Below are 17,476 nucleotides of genomic sequence, written 5' to 3' on the forward strand. Positions count from 1 at the left end.
TTCAAAATTGTCTTGTAGTAGAGGTAGAGAGGAAATGAAATTATCCTTGAAGGAAGTGTAGTTACATTAGTTACATTGATGAGTGCACATGTGTTTCTTTTATTATTCTCTCTACTTTTCTATGTGCTTAAAATGCCTAATGATATTTTTTATTATTGTTAATCTGAAGGATGTAAAATGGAATCTCATGTTTTAAAATTTATTTTCCTGAATACAGTGGACTTTAGCATCTTTCATATTGGCAATTCAGATTTTCTCACTTATGAATTGTTTTTGCATGTATGTGTGTCATGTGCCCATTTTCCTACTAGCTTGTTTGTCTTTTACATATTGATATTAGACCTTTATATATTCTGAATACCAGTCCTTGGCCAGTAATGTGGATGATAAATCTCTTTTCCTAGTTTGATTGACTTTTCAATTGGTTTATAATAGCTTTGCTATATTTTAATTTTTATGTAGTTGGATGCATCTATTTCTTTGTGCTTTGTGTGTTGATATAGTGTTTCAGAAATTCTGTAGAAATATTTTCATATTTCTCTATTTTTCATATATATGTTGAAAGAATGATCAAGACTTGCCATCGGAGAAAATGCCCATTTATTGAGGCAGCTCTGCATATTTATAGAGCGGGGGTGGTCTGACAGTTGAAACAGTTTACCAATTTAAAGGTTTTGGTAGCTGGCATGGGGTGCGTTCTAATTGGTGGGTAAGGATCATGTGAATCAGCAGGACTCACCATTGGATGGCTCTTCTCAGGGGATGGGGAGGTTAGTCTTTGAAGCAGGCGACTCCCAACATATGTCTCTATCCTTTCGAAATTTATCTTTGTGTATAGTGTATTATAGTGTTCATTTTTTCATCTGGACACTCAGTTGTCTTTACACCCTCATTTGCTGTCAGTTTGGAATGCGCCTTACAGCACTTCATCACCTGACTACCTGATTCCCTTCCTGGATTAGATCCTATTTGACAAGAAGAGTCCTAGTCCTTCCTTCCTTCCCACAACCAGAAGTTGCTTCCCTTCCTCTTGGGTTGCTTAGAACTATTGTGGATGCCTACTGCTTTGGCTCTGCTTCCCTTCCAAAATGGGTCATTTATTATTTTTCCTCAAGAATAATACTTGGTGGGAGTTGGACTGATCTATAATAAACTGTTTTAAATCACTTTTACTTAATAAAGCATGGATTGTGCACATTAATATGTATTGTGTAAAAATTTTTATGGGTTTTGTTTTAAGGGTTTCTTTTTTAGATAATATATATGTTTTATTGTAGTCTATTTTAATGTGGATTAAGAAACCCTGAACCTTACATTGCCTAAATTCCCCTGAACCTTACATTGCCTAAAATTGCATTCTCCTTTCTAGTAAGACTAGATTACATTCTTTTCCTTGTTGATGCAAGGTTCCTCTTGTACATCTGTGTTTGTTGTCTTCACAAATGATTCCTTTCTTCTTCTTTCCTGCCTGTTGGTCTTCTTAGCTAGTCTGTGACCTCCATGTCTTATTTATCTTTGAATTCCATTTACTTTGCCCAGCTACTAAAATATAAGTGCCTTAAAAAAGTGTTCATGGATTATTTTATCTATGATTATTATATTCTTCAAATATCAAAGTTTTAAATTTTTTTCTATAATTTAGTTTGACACAGTGTTATTGTTATCCTACCATGTATACTCACAACTTGTTTGTCTCAAATTTGCTAATGTCACTAAGACTCTTATCAAGATAGGATTTTGTTTTTTTGTCCTTTGGCTCTGCATGTAAAATTATAATTCATAGAAAATTTCCTGGTTGCACATTGACTTTTACAGCTGTAGAGCATCATGCTCTTAGTTTGAAAAGGTTCTTTTTATTTTTATTCCTTATGATGGAGCACTTGAAGAGGATTGTCTGAGAAACGTGGTTTGTGCAGAGCACATTCCTTTTGAATCAACGAAGAATGAACATTCCCACTGCTTTTTCCTTTTTATAAATATTTTCATTGATTTAATCATTTTATACAGAAAACTTCTAAACGTGGAATTATTATTACTTATGGAGTAGGCTCCATAAATGAAAAGCAAGGAATATTGTGTTATTTCTTAGAAGCTAAAAGCTTTATTTATTTATTTGATTTTTGCATCTGGTCTTTTATCACATTTATTTTCTAATAATGGAGAATACTGAGAACTGAGAAATAGGTCTCTGAGTTGTGACCCATCTTCTTTTTTTCTTTTTTTTAACTTTGCTATGTTACCTTGATTCTGCTTTTAATGTCACTTATTATTGTCTAAGGTGTACTGAAATAGCAAGAGTTGGCAATTTACCTAACTCAGCTGGTTCACGTGCTGTTATAATTACTACTACCTGTGAAATCTAAAAATTAAAAGTTTAAAAAGATGCCAGTGGTGCTGATATAATATGGCTGAAGTGCCACTAGAAATGAATGCAAGTGGAGCACTCTTTTGAATTTTTCAAGAATTAAATCAAAAATCGGTGTTAACTGTGAACAATGTAGGTATACTTGGTTGATAAATACTACTGTTAAATTCAGCCATATATATTTTCTATTCAAATTAAATTCAGTTATTTGTAGAATCAATGTTGTTACAGTTGTAAATTTTTTTGGGGGGATAAATGTAAACGAGTCAGTGGGTTTCATAAATCCTGTCTTATATTCCTGAGAGGCTAATGATTACACAAATTTAGAGGGCTCCTTGGAACATCAACAGTAAGACAGGTCTGAGACAAAATACTTATGAGTTTGTGTACAGGCACTATAAAGGATTTTTAAATCACCAAAAAAAAAAAAAAAAAAAAGATGAATAGATAGTGACCATATAAAAATGGTCTATCACCAAACTTAAAAAAAAAAAATGAAATCCATAACCAAACTTTAAAAAAAAAGTCTCAGGGTAAAAAGTCCTTTCTAAATCAGTCTATGAAAGTAAAAATTAATAAAGTTTGCCATATAAAAAATCAAAATCTTCTACATAGAGAAAAATAACCATTTTAAAAAGAAAACTGATAAAATATTAAGACAAAGTGTTCATTTCTTGTTTATATAATGTCTATAAATCAATTAACTATAACCTAGTTAAAATGGACAAAGAAAACCAGATTTTGTGGTACATGCCCGTGATCCCAACTACTCAGGAGACTAAGAGCAGGAGGATTGCAAGTTTGAGGCCAATATGAGCAACTTAGCCAGACCTGTGTCAAAATAAAAAATGATAGTGGTAGATGGCTTGCCTCACATGCATAAGGCCCAGGGTTCAATCTCCAGTACTTGGTGGGGTAGGGTGGGGGGGTGGGAAGCATCCAAGGAGACTGTCTACATCAATGGAGTTTGTGTATGTGTAACTAGATAAATGTATATCACAAATATAACCTGCTTATATAACATGGAGTATATGTAAGATATGTAAGGGCTTCACAAGCATTTGGTTTTCAGTGGTTGCCCTCAGGAAGAGGAACTGCATGGTTGGAGGATAGGAATGAGAAGAGGACTTACTCTTTTGATTTTATATGTGTATTAAATATGAAATACTTATCTATTACATATACTACATATAAATATATATACCCTTATGTGTATTTTTTATGTTAAAAGTCTAAAAATAGTATTTAGAGCATAAAATGACTTTTTGTTGTAACAAAGAGCTCACTCAAATTAACAAAAGTAATAAGACTGGGGTAAATAAGCAAACACATATGAGCAAGCACTTACAAAAGAGAAAACTGAATGAGTAAACATATAGAGATGTGTTTAGTCTCAGTAATAGCCAGAATAAAGCTTCTTGGGAAACTGTTCTCAATCAGGTATCATTTCTCCCTATCCCTACAGTACCTTGTTGTGACATTTAACCTCTACTGCAATCACTACCTTGTTTGTTGTTTTTCCTGTCCATACCTCAAAACTACAAGCTCTTTGAGGTCAGAGATTGTGTCTTCTGTTATTTTTCCCCAAGTCTGCCATTGTTTCTGGCAACAGAGGGCTATTTGTTGTATGATTAAATGTATAGAGTAAATAGGAATTGAAGAAATTAAAACCAAATGTTTTCATTTGTTTAGTAAGGGAAAATTAAATTTTAATACACAGTGTGCATATTTATAAGAATGTGGTGAAAATATTATCCTTATTATTGCTAGTGGCATAATGCATTGTTTTTCTAAAATGTTTTTATTATTTGCTAATATGTATCAAGACCCCTCCCAGCAGGTCCATAGTTATCAACCTTTGACTTAATTCTATTTTCAGAATCCGTCTTAAAAAGAATAATTTAAAATGTAAAAATATATACATTAAAAAACATTCATCGCAGTATTCTTCATAATAGGAATAAAGTGGAAGTATCCATAAGAGCCAACACTATAGTGATGTTTTTAAAAAAGTTATTGGTACCATACGGGAGGGATTAAAAATTATAATCCTTACAAAAATTTAGCAGCATGAAGAAATACTTATGAAATATGTTAAATAAAGACAGTAAAATGTTAAATAAAGACAGTAAAATGTTAAAGACAGTAAAATTTAGAATAAACTTACTTTAATAAAAATAGCAAAATATAAAGAAAGACTAGAAGGAAATATTTTAAAATGAGGAAACAGAAAGGAATGCTGTCTGTTATAACTAGAATATTTAAGTACAGTGACTAAAACTCCCTTTCTTAAAAAAAAAAAAAAAAAAAGTACTTGGATGGGTACTGCCAATGTTTGCATTTGACACTGACACGTTTATTTTTTTCTTTAGATATATCAATACTTTCAAAATCTTATTTTCTTTTTTTGGTTGAAGTCTGGGAGATTTTTGACAGGTTTATAATTGTTTTATTTTTAAAAACTAAAATATCTCAGCAAATATAGTAAGATCTTATTCTTACCTCATTGCTACAGGTATTGTCTTGATGATGTTTTTTACAAATTCCCAAGATACCTTGACAGTTGACTCTTGTGGGCTGCTATTAACTGAATTGTGTCTTCCCCGAAATTCCTCTGTTGATAGCCTAGCTCCAGTGTGATGGTATTTGGAGGTATTTGGAAGGGTAATCAGGTTTGGATGAGATCATGATAGTGGAGTCCAGGATGAGATTAGTGCCCTCATAAGAAGAGAAGGAGAAGGAAATCTGTCTTCCCTCTTTCGGAGCACATACCCAAGAAAGGTGGCTGCTATAGGCCAGGTCATGGGTGCTCGTCAGACATCCAGCCTGATAGCATCCTGATCTCAAAGCTCCCAGTCTCTGCAATTTTTTTTGTTTTTTGTGTGTTTGTTTGTTTTGGTACCAGGGATTGAACCCAGGGGCACTTAACCACTGAGTTGCATCCCCAGCCCATTTCTGTATTTTATTTAGAGCCAGAATCTCACTGAGTTGCTTAGGGCCTTGCTAAGTTGCTGAAGCAGGCTTTGAATTCGAGATCCTCCTGCTTCAGCCTCCTGAGTCTCTGGGATTACAGGTGGGACCCAATGAGCCTGGCCAGCCTCCACAATTCTGAGAAGTAAATGTCTGTTGTTTAGGCCATCCTGTCTATGGCATTTTGTTTTAGCAAACTGACTTAAATTGTAGGCAATTTTTCATGAATACAGAATGATGCTGAAGGTACACAGTAGCTACTTTTTCATTTTGTCCACATCCATTTTTTTAAAATATTTTTTTTAGTTGTAATTGGACACAGTACCTTTATTTATTTGTTTGTTTGTTTTAGTTAGTTACACATGACAGTACAATGATCTTGACAAAGCATACATTTGAATCAGATGGGATATAATTTCTTGTTTTTCTGAGCATACAGGTTGCAGAATTACATTGGTCATGCAGTCACGTATATACCCACAGCAATAATAATGCCTATTTCATTCTGCTGTCCTTCCATTTCCCCCCTTCCCCACCCCTCCCCTCCCATCTCTTCTCTCTATCCAATCTAATGTGACCCACTTCTTTTTTTTCCCTCACATCTTCATAACTGTATTCTGTATAACGAAGGGGGTCTCCTTCCCTCTTCCATGCAATTCCCATTCTCCCTCCCTTTCTCTCCCACCTCTCTTCCCTGTGTAGAGGTAATTTTCTTCTCATGCTCTTCCTCCCTAGCCCATTTTGAGTCACTTCCCTTATATCAGACAAGACATTCGGCATTTGTTTTTTTGGGATTGGCTAACTTCAGTTATCATAATCTGTTCTAATACCATCCATTTCCCTGCAAATGCCATGATCTTGTTATTTTTTAGTGCTGAGTAATATTCCATTGTGTATAAATGCCACATTTTTTTTTATCCATTCATCCATTTAAGGGCATCTAGGTTGGCTCCACAGTCTAGCTATTGTGAATTGTGCTGCTATAAACGTTGATGTGGCTGTGTCCCTGTAGTATGCCGTTTTTAGGTCTTTTGAGTATAGTCCAAGAAGAGGAATAGCTGGGTCAAATGGTGGTTCCATTGCCAGTTTTCCAAGGAATCTCCACACTGCTTTCCAAATTGGCTGCACCAATTTGCAGTCCCACCAGCAATGTATGAGTGTACCTTTTTCCCGCATCCTCGCCAGCACTTGTTGTTTGACTTCATAATGGCTGCCATTCTTACGGGAGTGAGATGGTATCTTAGAGTAGTTTTAATTTGCATTTCTCTGATTGCTAGCGATGGTGAGCATTTTTTCATATATTTGTTGACCTTTGTTTATTTACTTTTATGTGGTGCTGAGGATTGAACCCAGTGCTTCGCACGTGCTAGGTGAGTCCTCTACTGCTGAGCCACAACTTCAGCCCTGTCCATATCCATTTTATTAAGAAGGAACAGAACATAAACAGTTTCTACAGCTTTAAGCTATCAAGAAAATTAAGGTTCTGATTATTAGTGTTTTAAGTTTCTGGGGGCAGGGGATGTAGAGCAAGACCCACCAGTAGCCTGATAATAGCTCACCACTAATGTTTATAGTCTTCAGCAGTCTAACAAAAGAAATAGATTTCCCTGGGAGAGTTAAAGTGTAAAAATCAAAGAAGAAATAAGGAAAAGTTTGCCAAGGAGATAAGATTGTTCCCAGGCTGAGTCCCAAAGAAAGATAAATTAAGATAGGCCAGCAGAACCTGGAGAGTGTACTAATGAGTGAAAGACCTGAGGATATGAAAGTGAGACAGCATTCTGGCCCAGGTCTTACTTAGGCACTGTAAAAGATGCTTATGGCTCCAGGATTTTCGTTTCTTGAAAGACCACTCCTATCATTCCCATTTCTTCCAACATTGCACTGGGGAGGAAGTTGAGAGCACCTCACTGGGACAGAGGCTCATTCTTGTCCTTGGACCTTATAGGTCCTAAATTGCCCTTATGATTTTTTTGGCAGTTGATGATGTTCAAAAGTCTTCCATTTATCAAGTAGGTATGTGATGTTTATATACTTCACCTTTCCCTTGTACTTGATAGGTCATGTAAAAGATTTGGTTTTTAATCTTGAGAGCAGTAAGATTTTAAACTGGGGAATGCCAGTGCCAGGTATGTTTCTAGATATAAACGGTATGTCTCTCTCATGGTATTTCTCATGGTAGTATGGGACAGAGGAGGAGTGGGCAGGAGGACACAAGATGCCTACAAGGGAGGCTAGAAAGAAGATGGTAGCTTGGATGATGGTGGACTAGATTGATTAAGGAGCTATTTAAGAGTGAAAATCAACAGGACTAGTGGCAGTTTAGAAATGATAGATGGTGGGAAGAGATGTGTGAAGGCTTCTGACTTATACAGCTCATCTGGAGGTGGCTTCTGGAATTCACTGAAGTTAGGATCTTCAGAGAAGAGCCAGGGTTGACAGCAGGAATTTGTGATGCCACATATCTGGTTTTAGACCATTTGAGTTGGAGGTGTCTTTGAGATACTTAAGCAGGGATGTCAGTTCTACTTGTCTTTTAACCATTAGCCCTCTTTGAAGGTCAGAGAGGGGTCTGTGCTGGAGACATGATGTGGGAATCATAGATTTAAATTGAAATTGAGATGGATGTGGGGGAAGATAGTCTGGCAAAAGGCAAAAGAATGACCAAGAGAAAGAGAACAGTAAGGAGAATAAGATTGCAAAGGAGGGAAAGAAGGAGCTGTCAGGAGTAGAGGAAAGCTAGGAGAGGGTGAGGATCATAGAAGCCAAAACCAAGTGTTCTGAAAAAGAAGGAGTGGTCAACTGTTTTCTCTTACATACAGTAAGAGAAAACAGTTTTGTTAATTGCTATATTGCTAAATGAGGAGGTGTGGAGTTGTGGAATTGGTATGGCACTTGGATAGGGAAATATGGATGGATAACTAAGCAGTGAAAGAACTGAATCAGATTTCTATTATGCTTCTTTAGTTAAATGTTAAATTCTTTGAGTTGTAAATAACAGAAACCCAAACAGGTTCCTTTAAACAAAGTAAACTTATTCATCATGAAATTTAAATGTTCAAGGATAGGAGTGGCCTTCAACACAATTGAATCCAAGAGCTCCAACAATATTACTAAGATGTTTCTCTATGTCTTTGTCTGTCTGTATCTGTGTCTGTGTCAATATCTCTGTTTCTCTTTCTCTCAGTTCTGCTCTGCTTTCCTGTAAAGAAAGGTCTCTCCTGGTGGTCCCTGGCAACTTCAGGGCTATTTTATCCTTATGGTGAATAATTCTAGTATGAGAATGTCTCCTTTCTAGTTGCAGTAAATAGTCCCAGGGTTTATTTGGATTTTATAAATTTACATGCTTATTCATAAACTTAATCACCTAAGTGAAAAGCAATTAGATATGCTGACACATACTCACCTCCAGAGCAGGATTGGGTAAGGAAGTAGCCTTGTCTGAATTATGTGAATAGTGGGAGTCATGATTTCTCAAAGGAAAATTAGGATGTTGTTTCCAGTAGAAACATGCATGAGAGGCAGGCAAAAATACAGACACCTGTTTCAATTGTAAAGAAGTCTTTGGCCCAGTATATTGAACACCTGCTTTTGCAGTACACTTTAGAATGGATCTACCCAGTATCTGAGGCAGGAACATCACAAGTTTGAGGCCAGCCCTGGCATCTTAGGGAGATCTTGTGTCAAAAAGAAGTAGTGGGTGGGCTGGTGATGGCGCTGAGAATATAACTCAGTGGGAGAGTGCCCTTGGGCTCAATCCCCAGTAATGGAAGATAAATAATAAAAATTACAGTGATTCTCTCATAAGAATTAAGCCTGGTAGCTCTTCATATAAGTTATAGCAGTATATAAATCCATCCATCCTTTCAAATTAATTAATTAATTAAGCAATAATGGGAATTGAATCTGTTATGCTGGAATTCGGGACCCCCAAAAGACCACCAGAGACCCAAGATCGATGTAAGCAGCAAAGAGGTGTTTATTGCGAGCTAGCTCGGTCCTCTGAGGGCACACACAGCAACTGGTGACGCTGAGAGGCCCGGAACCCAGGGTTTGCAGCAGTTTTATACATTCTTTGGAGAGGGCAGGGACTTCACATACATCATAGCATCTCTTAGCAAATCATCACACACCGCGGGAAAATCAAATAACAACTCTAAAACATGATTAGCACATTCACTGGTGGGAACAAGTTGGGTAGGGGTGATTGGTCAGTACAAAAGGGGTATTCATTTGAACTGATTGGTTTAAGGGGTATACGTGCTGAACTACATGGTTTCCCAACATGTTATCAACCACCATAAACTACTGGGAGGGTCATCTGGCATCCCAGGTATTTCCCTGTCTCATGCTGATTGGTGGCTGCTAGGGGGGTTGTTGTGGATCCCCACCTAGCCTGAGTCAAGGACACCTGGCACAGCAGATCTCTCCTGTTATTTGTAGATAAACAACTTAGCACGGTGGGAATGTGCCTAGGAGTGCTCTGTGGGTTTTTCCAAGGACAAAGGTGATGTCCCTTCCTTGGAGAGGCTTTGCTCTGAGGTAGAGGCTGATTTTTCAAATCCAGGGGCACTTTACCACTGAGCTACATCCCTACCCCTGTGGTTCCCTTTTTTTTTTTTTTACTATTTTGAAGCAAGATTTCCCTAAATTGCCCCGGCTGACCTTGAACTTACAATCCCCTTCCCTCAGCCCTCTGAACAGCTGGGATTACAGGTGCTTTATCTTTTTTCTTTCTTTTTTTAAAATTTGTTTATTTACTTATTTATTTAGAAGTTGTAGATGGACATCCAGCCCTTATTTTATTTGTTTATTTTTGTGTGGTGCTGAGTGTCGAAACCAGTGCCTCACATGTGCTAGGAAACTGTTCTGCCACTGAGCTACAGCCCCAGCCCAGTATGCAGGTTTTTATGTGGACATATATTTTCATTTTCCTAAGTGTGAAATGACCATGTTGTAGTATAGGTATTTTAACTTTTTAAGAAACCACGAAACTTTTCTAAAGTGGTTGTGCCATATTATACACTGATACTTATAAAATAACTTTTGAAAACATTTTTGCTAATCCTATTATCATCAATTTCTGAGTTTGTTTCTATTGATGTATTTTTCTTGAGGGTGTGAGTCATTGATGATGATCTAGTAATTTCATCTATTAATTTTTGTATTTTTGATATTGGTGATTGAACCCACAGGTGCTTTAACATTGAGTTGCATCCCCAGACCTTTTTATTTTTTATTTTGAGACAGGATCTAAGTTGCTTAGGGCCTTACTCAGTTGTTGAGGCTGGCCTTGAACTTGCAATCCTCCTGCCTCAGCCTCTTGAGTTGCTGCTGAGTTTATAGGTATGTGCTACCTTGCCTGACTGTCTAGCAATTTTTGATCAGATATCAGATACTTTCAGTGTTATATTGTTGAGTGCTGGTTCTTGCTGTATCCCTTTAAAGAATGCCCCTCCCAGCTAGCCATTAAATTACTTGAAAACAGTTTGACCTTTTGAAGCTTGTTTTTATTCTCTTTTAGGGTGGATCTGTAGTAGCCTTTACCCTATAGCCATGTAGTAATACTTCTAGGGTGTGCTTTCTGCTGAAGGTCCTCTGTATCCTGTGAAGTTTATTCTCTAACTAGTTGAAATTTAAATTGTTCCCAGACCTGTGGAATTCTAGGACTGTTTCGTTTACCCTTCCTGGTACTTGTTTTTCTAAAAGCTGTTCTTATGGGATTTCATTCTGCATACAAACAGATGCTATTCAGCCAGAGACTCAAGGACCCCTTGTGCAGGTTTCTGAATCTGTACCTCTCAGTAGTTGTCTCTCAGGGACTTGACCCTGCAAATTCCAGCCAGGTCAGCCTCCTTGACTTTCCTCAACTGATTGAGATTACAGATTCTGTTTGGATTTCTCTTTTCTGTTCCTCATAATAAAAATTCATTCCAGGCAGAAAGCCCGGGTGATGATAGGACTCTCTTCATTCTCTTTATTAAGTTATTATGGCCCTGAACTACCTGTTTTTCATTGTCTGAAAATAGTTGCTGCAATCTTTTAGTTGTTTATGACAGGAATAGATTTTATTTTGTTTTTGGTACCAGGGATTAAACCCAAGGGCACTTAGCCACTGAGCCACATTCCCAGCCCTTTTTATTTAGAGACAGGGTCTCACTGTGTTTCTTAGGGTCTCACTAAATTGCTGAGACTGACTTTGAATTCCCAATCCTCCTGTCTCGGTTTCCCAAGCGGCTGGTGTACTACCACACCTGGCTAGGAATAGAATTATTATTTTGAGGGTGGTTTACCAGGGATTGAATTCAGGGGCACTCAACCACTGAGCCACATCCCCAGCCCTATTTTGTATTTTATTTAGGGATGGGGTCTCACTGAGTTGCTTAGTTCCTCACTCTTGCTGAGGCTGGCTTTGAACTCCTGATTCTTCTGCCTCAGCCTCCTGAGCCGCTGGAATTTTAGGTGTGTGTGCCATTGCACCTGAAGAAGTAGAAATTTTTGACCCCCTTATTTCTCTTAGGCAAAAATTTCCTCAAAATAAGATGACTAGGCATTCCTGTGAACCTCCAAAATAACTGATATCCAGAAGACCTGTGTGATCTCATCAGCTGCTCAGGAAGAAACAGGGAAGCATCAGAGCCTTGGATATCTGGAGATGGACTCTAGAGTCAGTTTGAAAAGAACCTTATTAACCAAAGAAAGGCAACTTAAGGATCAATAATTGCAGTGGTTAGAAACACAAAATATATTTAAATTTATGAGTCCAAATGATGCTAAAAAAAAAAAAACCCTCATGGTCATCTTTGCAGGATACTAAGAAACCATATTTTTAAATCTGGCAAATACAAGAAATTAAGTGAGCATTTATCCTGCCTTTGCTATTTTTACTTAGAGTAACAAAATAGTTGATGAGGCAAATTCCCCTTTATAGATATATAAACTCATAAATGGAAAATGAATGGAAAAAATTAAAATATCATTTTGCAACCCCTGATGAATTAATGAGTGCAGGCAGTGATCATCAATAGCTGCTAACCTCACAATGTTATGCTTGAGTTCGGGACCCCCAAAAGACCACCAGAGACCAAGATCAATGTAAGCAGCAAAGAGGCATTTATTGCATTTTGCAAGCTAGCTCCGTCCTCTGCGCACACAGCAACTGAGAAGCCCCAAGCCCAGGGTTTGAAACTGTTTTATACACTCTTTGGGGAAGGCAGGGACTTCACACACATCATAGCATCTGTTAGCAAATCATCACACAATGCGGGAAACTCATGAAACAACTCTAAAACATGATTAGCCCAATCACGGGCAGGAACAAGTTGGGTAAGGGTGATTGGTTAGTACAAGAGGGGGATTCATTTGAACTGATTGTTTTAGGCCACGAGGGGAGTATATGCTGAACCACATGGTTTCCCAACATGTTATCAACCACCATAAACTACTGGGAGGGTCATCTGGCATCCCAGGTATTTTCCCTGTCTCATGCTGATTGGTGGTTGCTAGGGGGTTGCTATGGGTCCTCACCTAGCCTGACTGAGTCAGGGACACCTAGCTCCACAGATCTCTCCTGTTATTTGTAGATAAACAGCTCAGTAGGGTGGGTATGTGCCTAGGAGTGCTCTGTGGGTTTTTCCAAGGACAAGGGTCGGCCCTTCCTTGGACAGGCTTTGCTCTGTGGTAGAGGCTGCTTTCTCAAAAATGGAGTCATACAAAAACTGAGGTCAGACAAACAAACGTGAATTTTATTATTTCTCCATCTGACTACCAATCTATAAGGATTCTAAGAGACAAGGGTGAACATTAAAAGACACTATGGAGATAGAGTAACAGAATTTAGCCAGGGTAACTCTTGGGCAGAAAACATGGTTGGCCCATTGTTTGTTTTTGTTTATATATTTTGAGCTACAGTTACAATTTTTAGTGGATGAAAAAATTAAAAAGAATAAAAATCATGAAATTCCAATATCAGTGTCCATAAGTAAAATTTTGTTGGAACACAGCCATGCACCATGTATTGTGTATGTCTGCTTTCATGCTGTAGGCTGGAGTTGAGTAGATACCACAGAGACTATGTGGCCCATGGTGCCTGAAATATTTATTTCCTCATTGTCCCTGTATAGAAAGAAACTTCTCAGACCCTGATTTAGAGAACTAGTGACTGAAATTTCTTCAACAAAAATTTGCAAGGATCTGGCGAGGTGGCATATGCCTGTAATCCCAGCAGCTCAGGAGGCTGAGGCAGGAGGATCATGAGTTCAAAATCAGCCTCACCAACAGCGAGGCATTAAGCAACTCAGTGAGACCCTGTCTCAAAATAAAACACAAAATAGGGCTGGGGATGTGGCTCAGTGGTTGAGTGCCCAAGTATACACCTCCCCACAAAAAATGCAAGGAAAGAAGATAAAAGGGGAACTTACTCTGAAGGTTTGAAGTAAGAGACTTCAGAGACATATCAATCAAGTATCACAATACATGTACCTTATTTGGATCCTTACTCAAAAAATGAAAGTGTAGAATAAAAAGCACAAGATAATCAGGGAAATGTGAAAGCAAGAAAGGTATTTGGTAACATTAAGGAATTGTTCTTTATTTTTTCAGTACTGGGGATTAAAACCCAGGGGCACTTTAGCACTTAGCTCTATCCCCAGCTCCACCTCATTTTTTTTTTTTTTTTGAGACAGGGTCTTACAAAGTTTTCCAGGCTGCTTTGAACTTGTGAGCTTCCTGACTCACTCCCCTGATTCACTGGGACTCCTGTATATATAGTTTTAAAATTATATTATAGTTTATAAAAAAATTAATCAATTATTTTAAAATTTTTTTTAAATCAATTCAAAAGCTATTTCCTCTGGTTGTATATAATCCTGAAGTTCAGCCAACTCCCCTGACCAACTCCAAGGGGACAAGGGACCCTAAAAACACCTTTTCCTATCCCAAGCCTTTCCCTTCCTGCTGTAAGCCCCATAAAAGTCCAGTCCGGTCGAGCTCCCACACGGTTTCTCCTCAGACCCTTCTCCTGTCCACTCTGTGGGTCTGATTGAGTTCCACCCGGGAGTGATATCTCAATAAAGCCTGTTCAGCGGCCCTTTTAAATCTGCCTCCTTTGGTCGCTACCTGCCTTGCCTGATCTGACAATTTGAACCTCACAAACCTTAGGCTCCAGAAAGTGAGTCAGAAATAACCCTAAAACTTAAGCCAGGGTCTAATTTTTAAATAAATCACCTAGCACCGAAACATCTTCTCACATTCACTAAGAAGCCCTTTTGGTACTCAGGGCTTGGGGACGAGGTGGATTGTCAAATGGTTAGTCATCAAATTATTTTTGTAACCTTAGTCTCCTATCCTGTTTTCCTCTGAATCAGAGTATTTGTAGCTGCTGTGAATGAACACTTTTGTCATTTCCATGAAAGTAAAATACTGTGTCTTCTTCAAAGCATTTATGAAGTCATACCTGGAATGGTTTTGAAGCCAGTTTACCGCTTAAATATCAGTGACCCTCTCCCCACCATGACATCTTCCTGGCTGGTTTGCTCACCCTGGTACACAAAGTCAGAACTGAGTGGCATCTGAGCCACTAAAGTGATCAACTTAGTGACAGTTCCATAGCAAGGGAAACAGATCTGTGCGGGCAAGGACACTGATGGGTTTTCCCACTGTTTTTTTTTTTTTAATAGTTTTTTTAAAAATATATCTTTATTTTATTTATTTTTATGTGGTGCTGAGGATCGATCCCAGGGCCTCGCTCGTGCCAGGCGAGCACTCTGCCGCTGAGCCACAATCCTAGCCCCTTTCCCACTGTTCTTGAACTTCAATTTTTACTTTTATCTCTGCATCCATTTTATTTAGATCCTTTTTTTCCCCTTCCCTTGATGGTTTCCTTTTTATTTATGGTAACTCTTAATTATGTGTGATAACATGGGCCAAGGAGAACATGGGTCACTGGAATCTAGAAATGAACTTCACAGTGTCCATTGATGTGAAGTTGTAGGACCCACCTTGGAATTGTGATTCCACTGCACCTTGGGGAGATGTGCCAGAGCTGGACACGATGAAAGGACAGTCAAAGTTTCATTGGAGGAAAGAGGAGATGCCAGAGATTGATGCTTTTTTTTTTTTTAAATTTCACAGACATGTTGGAAACAATGATGAATGGAACATAGCTCTTGCTGTCACAGAGTTTTCAGTGAGGTGGGGGCTGGAAGGAGAACACAGGTAGAGGGGCCAGCACAGACATGGAGGTGGCATTGTGCAGTACCTTCCAGTTGCTGGATTCCATGCAGGCTTTTTAAAAAATATATTTTTTTTAGATATTGACAAACCTTTATTTTATTCATTTATTTATATGTGGTACTGAGAATCGAACCTAGTGCTTCACACATGCTAGGCAAGCACTCTACTACTGAGCCATAACCCCAGCCCCCGCCCCATGCAGGCTTTTCAGCCCTTAGTTTTACTTCATCCTTGTGTGTCACCTGACACTGGCGATCATTTGCAACTTGAAACTAATGCCTCTCAACTTCTATACTGCTCTGTCTTGAATATAGGCTCCTTTTCTTTTGTCCTATGGTAAATTTTGTTTCCTAGAGTTCTCTACTCTTTTCCTTCCCATCTTATACTATCAATTTCCAGCCACTTTTCACTTATTTATTTGATTTGACAGGACTGAGGATCAAGCCCTAGGCCTCTATGCAAGTATTCTACCACGAGCTCTGTCCCTAGCCCTCATTATTTATTTGTTTATATATATTTTTTTAAGTGGAAAAAAAAAACATTCAAAGTTTATTTTGCAACAGACAAACAGCATCAGCAGGTCCTACAGGGGTTTCTCCATTGGTCACACATTCACTAGGCACTGTGAGCTCAGCAGTGAGAGCCACTGGGGTGGTCTCCGTAACAATATCCGAGTCACAGTGTAAACAGGCGCTATGACTGTGTTCACTTACAATTCCAGAAGGAAAGGCACAACTTGGCAAAAACATATATTATTTTTCCTTTTTTTTTTTTTTTTTTTTGATCCTAAAGCCAGGTGCAATAACTAAGACAAAACTTTGGGTAACAGTCTTGATCCACGTTTCAACAAGGGCTATCCGAACAGAAGGAAAGAATCCTCGGCCCCAATGTCGGGTCCTTCTTTCTCCTTCCTCATTCAACCACTAGAGCAGTGTTTCCACATGTGCTCTACATTATCACATGGCACAAAAGGGGATTTAAAAAAGGAATCACAAAGACATCGAGAATGTCTGGCTGTTCCCATCAATATGTCAACTCTTAGGTTTAAGACAGGGCCTGGGAATACTTCAGCAGTCATAAAATAGGAAAATAAAGACTATGGCTACTAACATAAAAAAATAAATGAGGTAGATAAATTAAAGCTTTCACACCCAGGACTTGCCTGTTTCAACTTCATAGCCTTCATGCAACTCAAGGAAAAATAAAAATCTTCATTATTACTTGACGTAAGTTGCACTGAGGAAATTGAAAAAAAAAAAAAAAAAAAGAAGAAGAAGAAGAAAATGTGAACCTGTGATAGAAGTATGCCCTTCTATGAGCTTCTTCTTTGAACTGTCTTTAAATAAGCAGCAACCCACACATTGGCTCCCTAAGGACTAAAATAAGTCCATGAAAGGGCATCCTAGTTAAGATTCTAAGGTTGAAGGAATTTTGTTTATTCTACAACCTTAGGTTTTTTTTTTTGTTTTGTTTTTTGTTTTTGTGTGTGTTTTTTTTAAGTACATTCAAAAATTTTTAAAAAAAGATGGGCACAGGATTGAAGGTCATGTAAAACAGGCCCCTAAGTAGAGGGCAGAAGGTGTCTATCCACTTACTTATGCACATTTGGTTGCCCTGGAGGTACAGTGTACCCCCACCCACCCAATTAGGCTAAGTAGTTGTCTTTTCCACCAGGGTGCAGTAAATTCCAACTGTTTCACCCTGAAAGAGGCAACAGTCTTTGGAAAGTCACTCTAGATTGTACAAAGCTTCTATGTATACAAACAGTTTGTCACAAGTAACAAAGCTACTTTGCAAGACCCGCTTCTTTCCAAAAGAAAAAATAAAAAATAAAAAGATTCTAGTCTGTTTTGGTATCCTATTTTTCTTTTTCAATTTTTCCTTTTTTTGCAAAGCAGCATAGCAACAATC

General features: G+C 38.1%; 1 protein-coding gene across 3 annotated transcripts in view; it reads left to right on the forward strand.

Moving 5' to 3' along the window:
• Rec114 (REC114 meiotic recombination protein) overlaps nt 1–17,476 on the forward strand; it is a 101,530-nt gene that overhangs the window by 50,463 nt on the left and 33,591 nt on the right. The window lies entirely within an intron of this gene.

This window comes from Callospermophilus lateralis, chromosome 3 (genome assembly GCF_048772815.1).
Source record: "Callospermophilus lateralis isolate mCalLat2 chromosome 3, mCalLat2.hap1, whole genome shotgun sequence".
Lineage (NCBI taxonomy): Eukaryota > Metazoa > Chordata > Mammalia > Rodentia > Sciuridae > Callospermophilus > Callospermophilus lateralis.